This window comes from Hypanus sabinus, chromosome 14 (assembly GCF_030144855.1).
Source record: "Hypanus sabinus isolate sHypSab1 chromosome 14, sHypSab1.hap1, whole genome shotgun sequence".
Taxonomy (NCBI): domain Eukaryota; kingdom Metazoa; phylum Chordata; class Chondrichthyes; order Myliobatiformes; family Dasyatidae; genus Hypanus; species Hypanus sabinus.
The window spans coordinates 12,091,540-12,101,831 of NC_082719.1; positions in this window are offsets into that span (position 1 = coordinate 12,091,540).

The following is a 10,292-nucleotide window of genomic DNA, read 5'->3' on the forward strand; positions in this document are numbered from 1 at the left end:
TGGGTGTTGGAGTGTGACAGTGGGTGTTGGATGGTGATAGTGCGTGTTGGATGGTGATAGTGTGTGTTGGATGGTAATAGTGAGTGTTTCATTGTGATGATGGGTGTCAGACAGTGATAGTGAGTATTGGATGGTGACAGTGGGTGTTGGATGGTGGTAGTGGGTGTGGGATCGTGATAGTGTGTGTTGGATGGTGATAGTGGGTGTTGGATGTTGACTTTGGGTGTTGGATGGTGATCGTGAGTGTTTCATGGTGATGGTGGTGTCAGATGGTGATAGTGAGTATTGGATGGTGACAGTGGGTGTTGGATCGTGACAGTGGGTGTTGGATGGAGATAGAGCGTGTTGGATGGTGATAGTGAGTGTTGGATGGTGACAGTAGGTGTTGGATGGTGACAGTGGGTGTTAGATGGTGACAGTGGGTGTTGGGTGGTGACAGTGGGTGTTGGATTGAGACAGTGGGTGTTGGATAGTGACAGTGGGTGTTGAAAGGTGACAGTGGGTGCTGGATGGTGATGGTGGGAGTCGGATGGTGATCGTGAATGTAGGATGGTGACAGTGGGTGTTGGATGGAGACAGTGGGTGTTGAAAGGTGATAGTGGGTGTTGGATGGTGATAGTGAGTGTTTCATTGTGATGATGGGAGTCAGACGGAGACAGTGAGTGTTGGATGGTGACAGTAGGTGTTGGATGGTGACAGTAGGTGTTGGATGTTGACAGTGGGTGTTGGATGGTGATAGTGGGTGTTGGATGGTGACAGTAGGTGTTGGATGGTGACAGTGGGTGCTGGATGGTGATGGTGGGAGTCGGATGGTGACCGTGAATGTAGGATGGTGACAGTGGGTGTTAGATGGAGACAGTGGGTGTTGGATGGTGCTAGTGAGTGTTGGATGGTGACAGTGAGTGTTTCAAGGTAATAGGGGGTGTTGGATGGTGACAGTGGGTGTTGGATGGTGATAGTGAATGTTGGATGGTGACAGTGGGTGTTGGATGGTGATAGTGGGTGTTGGATGGTGATAGTGGGTGTTGGATGTTGACAGTGGGTGTTGGATGGTGATAGTGGGTGTTGGATAGATACAGTGGGTGTAAGATGGTGATAGTAAGTGTTTCATGGTGATGGTGGGTATCAGATGGTGATCGTGAGTGTTGGATGGTGACAGTGAGTGTTGGATGGTGACAATGGGTGTTGGATGGTGGAGGTGGGTGTGGGATCGTGATAGTGGGTGTTGGATGGTAACAGTGGGTGTTGGACATTGACAGTGGGTGTTGAAAGGTGATAGTGGGAGTTGGATGGTGATAGTGAGTGTTGGATGGTGACAGCAGGTGTTGGATTGTGACAGTGGGTGTTGGAGTGTGACTGTGGGTGTTGGATGGTGACAGTGCGGGTTGGATGGTGACAGTGAGTGTTGGATGGTGATAGTGTGGGTTGGATGGTGACAGTGGGTATTGGATGTTGACAGTGGGTGTTGGATTGAGACAGAGGGTGTTGGATGGTGACAGTGTGTGTTGGATGGTGATAGTGGGTGTTGGATGGTGACATTAGTTGTTGGATGGTGATAGTGTGTGTCGGATGGTGACGTTGGGTGTTGGTGGGTGATAGTGAGTGTTGGTTGTTGACAGTGGGTGCTGAATGATGATCCTGAGTGTAGGATTGTGTTCGTGGGTGTTGGATGGTGATAGTGAGTATTGGATGGTGACAGTGGGTGTTGGATCGTGACAGTGGGTGTTGATGGTGGTAGTGGGTGTGTGATCGTGATAGTGTATGTTGGATGGTGATAGTGGGTGTTGGATGTTGACAGTGGGTGTTGGATGGTGACAGTGGGTGTCAGATTGTGACAGTAGGTGTCAGATGGTGAGAGTGGGTGTTGGATAGTGACAGGGGGTGTTAGATAGTGATAGTGTGTGTTGGATGGTGATAGTGAGTGTTGGATGGTGACATTAGTTGTTGGATGGTGATAGTGTGTGTCGGATGGTGACTTTGGGTGTTGGTGGGTGATAGTGAGTGTTGGATGGTGACAGTGGGTGTTGGATGGTAACAGTGGGTGTTGAATGGTGATAGTGTGAGTCGGATGGTGACTTTGGGTGTTGCTGGGTCATAGTGAGTGTTGGTTGGTGACAGTGGGTTCTGGATGGTGATGGTGGGAGACGGATGGTGATCGTGAATGTAGGATGGTGACAGTGGGTGTTAGATGGAGACAGTGGGTGTTGGATGGTGCTAGTGAGTGTTGGATGGTGCTAGTGAGTGTTGGATGTTGACAGCGGGTGTTGGTTGGTGATAGTGGGTGTTGGATGTTGACAGTGGGTGTTGGATGGTGATAGTGGGTGTTGGATGGTGATAGTGGGTGTTGGATGGTGACAGTAGGTGTTGGATGGTGACAGTGGGTGCTGGATGGTGATGGTGGGAGTCGGATGGTGATCGTGAATGTAGGATGGTGACAGTGGGTGTTGGATGGAGACAGTGGGTGTTGAAAGGTGATAGTGGGTGTTGGATGGTGATAGTGAGTGTTTCATTGTGATGATGGGAGTCAGACGGAGACAGTGAGTGTTGGATGGTGACAGTAGGTGTTGGATGGTGACAGTAGGTGTTGGATGTTGACAGTGGGTGTTGGATGGTGATAGTGGGTGTTGGATGGTGACAGTAGGTGTTGGATGGTGACAGTGGGTGCTGGATGGTGATGGTGGGAGTCGGATGGTGACCGTGAATGTAGGATGGTGACAGTGGGTGTTAGATGGAGACAGTGGGTTTTGGATGGTGCTAGTGGGTGTTGGATGGTGACAGTGAGTGTTTCAAGGTAATAGGGGGTGTTGGATGGTGACAGTGGGTGTTGGATGGTGATAGTGAATGTTGGATGGTGACAGTGGGTGTTGGATGGTGATAATGGGTGTTGGATGGTGATAGTGGGTGTTGGATGTTGACAGTGGGTGTTGGATGGTGATAGTGGGTGTTGGATAGATACAGTGGGTGTAAGATGGTGATAGTAAGTGTTTCATGGTGATGGTGGGTATCAGATGGTGATCGTGAGTGTTGGATGGTGACAGTGAGTGTTGGATGGTGACAATGGGTGTTGGATGGTGGAGGTGGGTGTGGGATCGTGATAGTGGGTGTTGGATGGTAACAGTGGGTGTTGGACATTGACAGTGGGTGTTGAAAGGTGATAGTGGGAGTTGGATGGTGATAGTGAGTGTTGGATGGTGACAGCAGGTGTTGGATTGTGACAGTGGGTGTTGGAGTGTGACTGTGGGTGTTGGATGGTGACAGTGCGGGTTGGATGGTGACAGTGAGTGTTGGATGGTGATAGTGTGGGTTGGATGGTGACAGTGGGTATTGGATGTTGACAGAGGGTGTTGGATGGTGACAGTGTGTGTTGGATGGTGATAGTGGGTGTTGGATGGTGACATTAGTTGTTGGATGGTGATAGTGTGTGTCGGATGGTGACGTTGGGTGTTGGTGGGTGATAGTGAGTGTTGGTTGGTGACAGTGGGTGCTGGATGATGATCCTGAGTGTAGGATGGTGTTCGTGGGTGTTGGATGGTGATAGTGAGTATTGGATGGTGACAGTGGGTGTTGGATCGTGACAGTGGGTGTTGATGGTGGTAGTGGGTGTGTGATCGTGATAGTGTATGTTGGATGGTGATAGTGGGTGTTGGATGTTGACAGTGGGTGTTGGATGGTGACAGTGGGTGTCAGATTGTGACAGTAGGTGTCAGATGGTGAGAGTGGGTGTTGGATAGTGACAGGGGGTGTTGGATAGTGATAGTGTGTGTTGGATGGTGATAGTGAGTGTTGGATGGTGACATTAGTTGTTGGATGGTGATAGTGTGTGTCGGATGGTGACTTTGGGTGTTGGTGGGTGATAGTGAGTGTTGGATGGTGACAGTGGGTGTTGGATGGTAACAGTGGGTGTTGGATGGTGATAGTGTGAGTCGGATGGTGACTTTGGGTGTTGCTGGGTCATAGTGAGTGTTGGTTGGTGACAGTGGGTTCTGGATGGTGATGGTGGGAGATGGATGGTGATCGTGAATGTAGGATGGTGACAGTGGGTGTTAGATGGAGACAGTGGGTGTTGGATGGTGCTAGTGAGTGTTGGATGGTGCTAGTGAGTGTTGGATGTTGACAGCGGGTGTTGGATGGTGATAGTGGGTGTTGGATGTTGACAGTGGGTGTTGGATGGTGATAGTGGGTGTTGGATGGTGACAGTAGGTGTTGGATGGTGACAGTAGGTGTTGGATGTTGACAGTGGGTGTTGGATGGTGATAGTGGGTGTTGGATGGTGACAGTAGGTGTTGGATGGTGACAGTAGGTGTTGGATGTTGACAGTGGGTGTTGGATGGTGATAGTGGGTGTTGGATGGTGACAGTAGGTGTTGGATGGTGACAGTGGGTGCTGGATGGTGATGGTGGGAGTCGGATGGTGATCGTGAATGTAGGATGGTGACAGTGGGTGTTAGATGGAGACAGTGGGTGTTGGATGGTGCTAGTGAGTGTTGGATGGTGACAGTGAGTGTTTCAAGTTAATAGTGGGTGTTGGATGGTGACAGTGGGTGTTGGATGGTGATAGTGACTGTTGGATGGTGACAGTGGGTGTTAGATGGTGATAGTGGGTGTTGGATGGTGATAGTGGGTGTTGGATGTTGACATTGGGTGTTGGATGGTGATAGTGGGTGTTGGATAGGGACAGTGGGTGTAAGATGGTGATAGAAAGTGTTTCATGGTGATGGTGGGTATCAGATGGTGATAGTGGGTGTTGGATGGTGACAGTGAGTGTTGGATGGTGACAGAGGGTGTTGGATGGTGGAGGTGGGTGTGGGATCGTGATAGTGTGTATTGGATGGTAATAGTGAGTGTTTCATTGTGATGATGGGTGTCAGACGGTGATAGTGAGTGTTGGATGGTGACAGCGGGTGTTGGATGGTGACAGTGGGTGTTGGATGGTAACAGTGGGTGTTGGATGGTGATAGTGTGTGTCTGATGGTGACTTTGGGTGTTGGTGGGTGATAGTGAGTGTTGGTTGGTGACAGTGGTTTCTGGATGGTGATGGTGGGAGTCGGATGGTGATCGTGAATGTAGGATGGTGACAGTGGGTGTTAGATGGAGACAGTGGGTGTTGGATGGTGCTAGTGAGTGTTGGATGTTGTCAGTGGGTGTTGGATGGTGATAGTGGGTGTTGATGGTGGTAGTGGGTGTGTGATCGTGATAGTGTATGTTGGATGGTGATAGTGGGTGTTGGATGTTGACAGTGGGTGTTGGATGGTGACAGTGGGTGTCAGATTGTGACAGTAGGTGTCAGATGGTGAGAGTGGGTGTTGGATAGTGACAGGGGGTGTTGGATAGTGATAGTGTGTGTTGGATGGTGATAGTGAGTGTTGGATGGTGACGTTAGTTGTTGGATGGTGATAGTGTGTGTCGGATGGTGACTTTGGGTGTTGGTGGGTGATAGTGAGTGTTGGATGGTGACAGTGGGTGTTGGATGGTAACAGTGGGTGTTGGATGGTGATAGTGTGAGTCGGATGGTGACTTTGGGTGTTGCTGGGTCATAGTGAGTGTTGGTTGGTGACAGTGGGTTCTGGATGGTGATGGTGGGAGACGGATGGTGATCGTGAATGTAGGATGGTGACAGTGGGTGTTAGATGGAGACAGTGGGTGTTGGATGGTGCTAGTGAGTGTTGGATGGTGCTAGTGAGTGTTGGATGTTGACAGCGGGTGTTGGATGGTGATAGTGGGTGTTGGATGTTGACAGTGGGTGTTGGATGGTGATAGTGGGTGTTGGATGGTGACAGTAGGTGTTGGATGGTGACAGTAGATGTTGGATGTTGACAGTGGGTGTTGGATGGTGATAGTGGGTGTTCGATGGTGACAGTAGGTGTTGGATGGTGACAGTAGGTGTTGGATGTTGACAGTGGGTGTTGGATGGTGATAGTGGGTGTTGGATGGTGACAGTAGGTGTTGGATGGTGACAGTGGGTGCTGGATGGTGATGGTGGGAGTCGGATGGTGATCGTGAATGTAGGATGGTGACAGTGGGTGTTAGATGGAGACAGTGGGTGTTGGATGGTGCTAGTGAGTGTTGGATGGTGACAGTGAGTGTTTCAAGGTAATAGTGGGTGTTGGATGGTGACAGTGGGTGTTGGATGGTGATAGTGACTGTTGGATGGTGACAGTGGGTGTTAGATGGTGATAGTGGGTGTTGGATTGTGATAGTGGGTGTTGGATGTTGACATTGGGTGTTGGATGGTGATAGTGGGTGTTGGATAGGGACAGTGGGTGTAAGATGGTGATAGAAAGTGTTTCATGGTGATGGTGGGTATCAGATGGTGATAGTGGGTGTTGGATGTTGACAGTGAGTGTTGGATGGTGACAGTGAGTGTTGGATGGTGACAGTGGGTGTTGGATGGTGATAGTTGGTGTTGGATGGAGACATTAGGTGTTGGATGGTGACAGTAGGTGTTGGATGTTGACAGTGGGTGTTGGATGGTGATAGTGGGAGTCGGATGGTGATCGTGAATGTAGGATGGTGACAGTGGGTGTTAGATGGAGACAGTGGGTGTTGGATGGTGCTAGTGAGTGTTGGATGTTGTCAGTGGGTGTTGGATGGTGATAGTGGCTGTTGGATGTTGTCAGTGGGTGTTGGATGGTGATAGTGAGTGTTGGATGTTGACAGTGGGTGTTGGATGGTGATAGTGGGTGTTGGATGGTGATAGTTGGTGTTGGATGGAGACAGTAGGTGTTGGATGGTGACAGTAGGTGTTGGATGTTGACAGTGGGTGTTGGATGGTGATAGTGGGTGTTGGATGGTGACAGTAGGTGTTGGATGGTGACAGTGGGTGCTGGATGGTGATGGTGGGAGTCGGATGGTGATCGTGAATGTAGGATGGTGACAGTGGGTGTTAGATGGAGACAGTGGGTGTTGGATGGTGCTAGTGAGTGTTGGATGGTGACAGTGAGTGTTTCAAGGTAATAGTGGGTGTTGGATGGTGACAGTGGGTGTTGGATGGTGATAGTGACTGTTGGATGGTGACAGTGGGTGTTAGATGGTGATAGTGGGTGTTGGATGGTGATAGTGGGTGTTGGATGTTGACATTGGGTGTTGGATGGTGATAGTGGGTGTTGGATAGGGACAGTGGGTGTAAGATGGTGATAGAAAGTGTTTCATGGTGAAGGTGGGTATCAGATGGTGATAGTGGGTGTTGGATGGTGACAGTGAGTGTTGGATGGTGACAGTGGGTGTTGGATGGTGGAGGTGGGTGTGGGATCGTGATAGTGTGTATTGGATGGTAATAGTGAGTGTTTCATTGTGATGATGGGTGTCAGACGGTGATAGTGAGTGTTGGATGGTGACAGTGGGTGTTGGATGGTGACAGTGGGTGTTGGATGGTAACAGTGGGTGTTGGATGGTGATAGTGTGTGTCGGATGGTGACTTTGGGTGTTGGTGGGTGATAGTGAGTGTTGGTTGGTGACAGTGGTTTCTGGATGGTGATGGTGGGAGTCGGATGGTGATCGTGAATGTAGGATGGTGACAGTGGGTGTTAGATGGAGACAGTGGGTGTTGGATGGTGCTAGTGAGTGTTGGATGTTGTCAGTGGGTGTTGGATGGTGATAGTGGCTGTTGGATGTTGTCAGTGGGTGTTGGATGGTGATAGTGGGTGTTGGATGGTGACAGTAGGTGTTGGATGGTGACAGTAGGTGTTGGATTGAGAGTGGGTGTTGGATAGTGACAGTGGGTGTTGAAAGGTGACAGTGGCTGCTGGATGGGGATGGTGGGAGTCAGATGGTGATCGTGTATGTAGGATGGTGACAGTGGGTGTTGGATGGAGACAGTGGGTGTTGGAAGGTGATAGTGGGTGTTGGATGGTGATAGTGAGTGTTTCATTGTGATGATGGGAGTCAGACGGAGACAGTGAGTGTGGAATGGTGACAGTAGGTGTTGGATGGTGACAGTAGGTGTTGGATGTTGACAGTGGGTGTTGGATGGTGATAGTGGGTGTTGGATGGTGACAGTGGGTGTTAGATGGAGACAGTGGGTGTTGGATGGTGCTAGTGAGTGTTGGATGTTGACAGAGGGTGTTGGATGGTGATAGTGGGTGTTGGATGTTGACAGTGGGTGTTGGATGGTGATAGTGGGTGTTGTTAGGTGACAGTAGGTGTTGGATGGTGACAGTAGGTGTTGGATGTTGACAGTGGGTGTTGGATGGTGATAGTAGGTGTTGGATGGTGACAGTAGGTGTTGGATGGTGACAGTGGGTGCTGGATGGTATGGTGGGAGTCGGATGGTGATCGTGAATGTAGGATGGTGACAGTGGGTGTTAGATGGAGACAGTGGGTGTTGGATGGTGACAGTGAGTGTTGGATGGTGATAGTGACTGTTGGATGGTGACAGTGGGTGTTGGATGGTGATAGTGGGTGTTGGATGGTGATAGTGGGTGTTGGATGTTGACAGTGAGTGTTGGATGGTGATAGTGGTTGTTGGATAGGGACAGTGGGTGTAAGATGGTGATAGTAAGTGTTTCATGGTGATGGTTGGTATCAGATGGTGATAGTGGGTGTTGGATGTTGACAGTGAGTGTTGGATGGTGACAGTGAGTGTTGGATGGTGACTGCGGGTGTTGGATGGTGACAGTGGGTGTTGGATGGTGGAGGTGGGTGTGGGATCGTGATAGTGTGTATTGGATGGTAATAGTGAGTGTTTCATTGTGATGATGGGTGTCAGACGGTGATAGTGAGTGTTGGATGGTGACAGCGGGTGTTGGATGGTGACAGTGGGTGTTGGATGGTAACAGTGGGTGTTGGATGGTGATAGTGTGTGTCGGATGGTGACTTTGGGTGTTGGTGGGTGATAGTGAGTGTTGGTTGGTGATAGTGGTTTCTGGATGGTGATGGTGGGAGTCGGATGGTGATCGTGAATGTAGGATGGTGACAGTGGGAGTTAGATGGTGACAGTGGGTTCTGGATGGTGATGGTGGGATTCGGATGGTGATCGTGAATGTAGGATGGTGACAGTGGGTGTTAGATGGAGACAGTGGGTGTTGGATGGTGCTAGTGAGTGTTGGATGTTGATAGTGGGTGTTGGATGGTGATAGTGGGTGTTGGATGTTGACAGTAGGTGTTGGATGGTGACAGTAGGGGTTGGATTGAGAGTGGGTGTTGGATAGTGACAGTGGGTGTTGAAAGATGACAGTGGGTGCTGGATGGGGATGGTGGGAGTCAGATGGTGATCGTGATTGTAGGATGGTGACAGTGGGTGTTGGATGGTGATAGTGGGTGTTGGATGGTGACAGCAGGTGTTGGATGGTGACAGTAGGTGTTGGATGTTGACAGTGGGTGTTGGATGGTGATAGTGGGTGTTGGGTGGTGACAGTAGGTGTTGGATGGAGACAGTGGGTGTTGGAAGGTGATAGTGGGTGTTGGATGGTGATAGTGAGTGTTTCATTGTGATGATGGGTGTCAGACGGAGACAGTGAGTGTTGGATGGTGACAGTAGGTGTTGGATGGTGACAGTAGGTGTTGGATGTTGACAGTGGGTGTTGAATGGTGATAGTGGGTGTTGTATGGTGACAGTAGGTGTTGGATGGTGACAGTAGGTGTTGGATGGTGCAGTGGGTGCTGGATGGTGATGGTGGGAGTCGGATGGTGATCGTGAATGTAGGATGGTGACAGTGGGTGTTAGATGGAGACAGTGGGTGTTGGATGGTGATAGTGAGTGTTGGATGGTGACAGTGAGTGTTTCAAGGTAATAGTGGGTGTCGGATGGTGACAGTGGGTGTTGGATGGTGATAGTGAATGTTGGAAGGTGACAGTGGGTGTTGGATGGTGATAGTGGGTGTTGGATGTTGGCAGTGGGTGTTGGATGGTGATAGTGGGTGTTGGATGGTGACAGTAGGTGTTGGATGGAGACAGTGGGTGTTGGAAGGTGATAGTGGGTGTTGGATGGTGATAGTGAGTGTTTCATTGTGATGATGGGTGTCAGACGGAGACAGTGAGTGTTGGATGGTGACAGTAGGTGTTGGATGGTGACAGTAGGTGTTGGATGTTGACAGTGGGTGTTGAATGGTGATAGTGGGTGTTGTATGGTGACAGTAGGTGTTGGATGGTGACAGTAGGTGTTGGATGGTGCAGTGGGTGCTGGATGGTGATGGTGGGAGTCGGATGGTGATCGTGAATGTAGGATGGTGACAGTGGGTGTTAGATGGAGACAGTGGGTGTTGGATGGTGATAGTGAGTGTTGGATGGTGACAGTGAGTGTTTCAAGGTAATAGTGGGTGTTGGATGGTGACAGTGGGTGTTGGATGGTGATAGTGA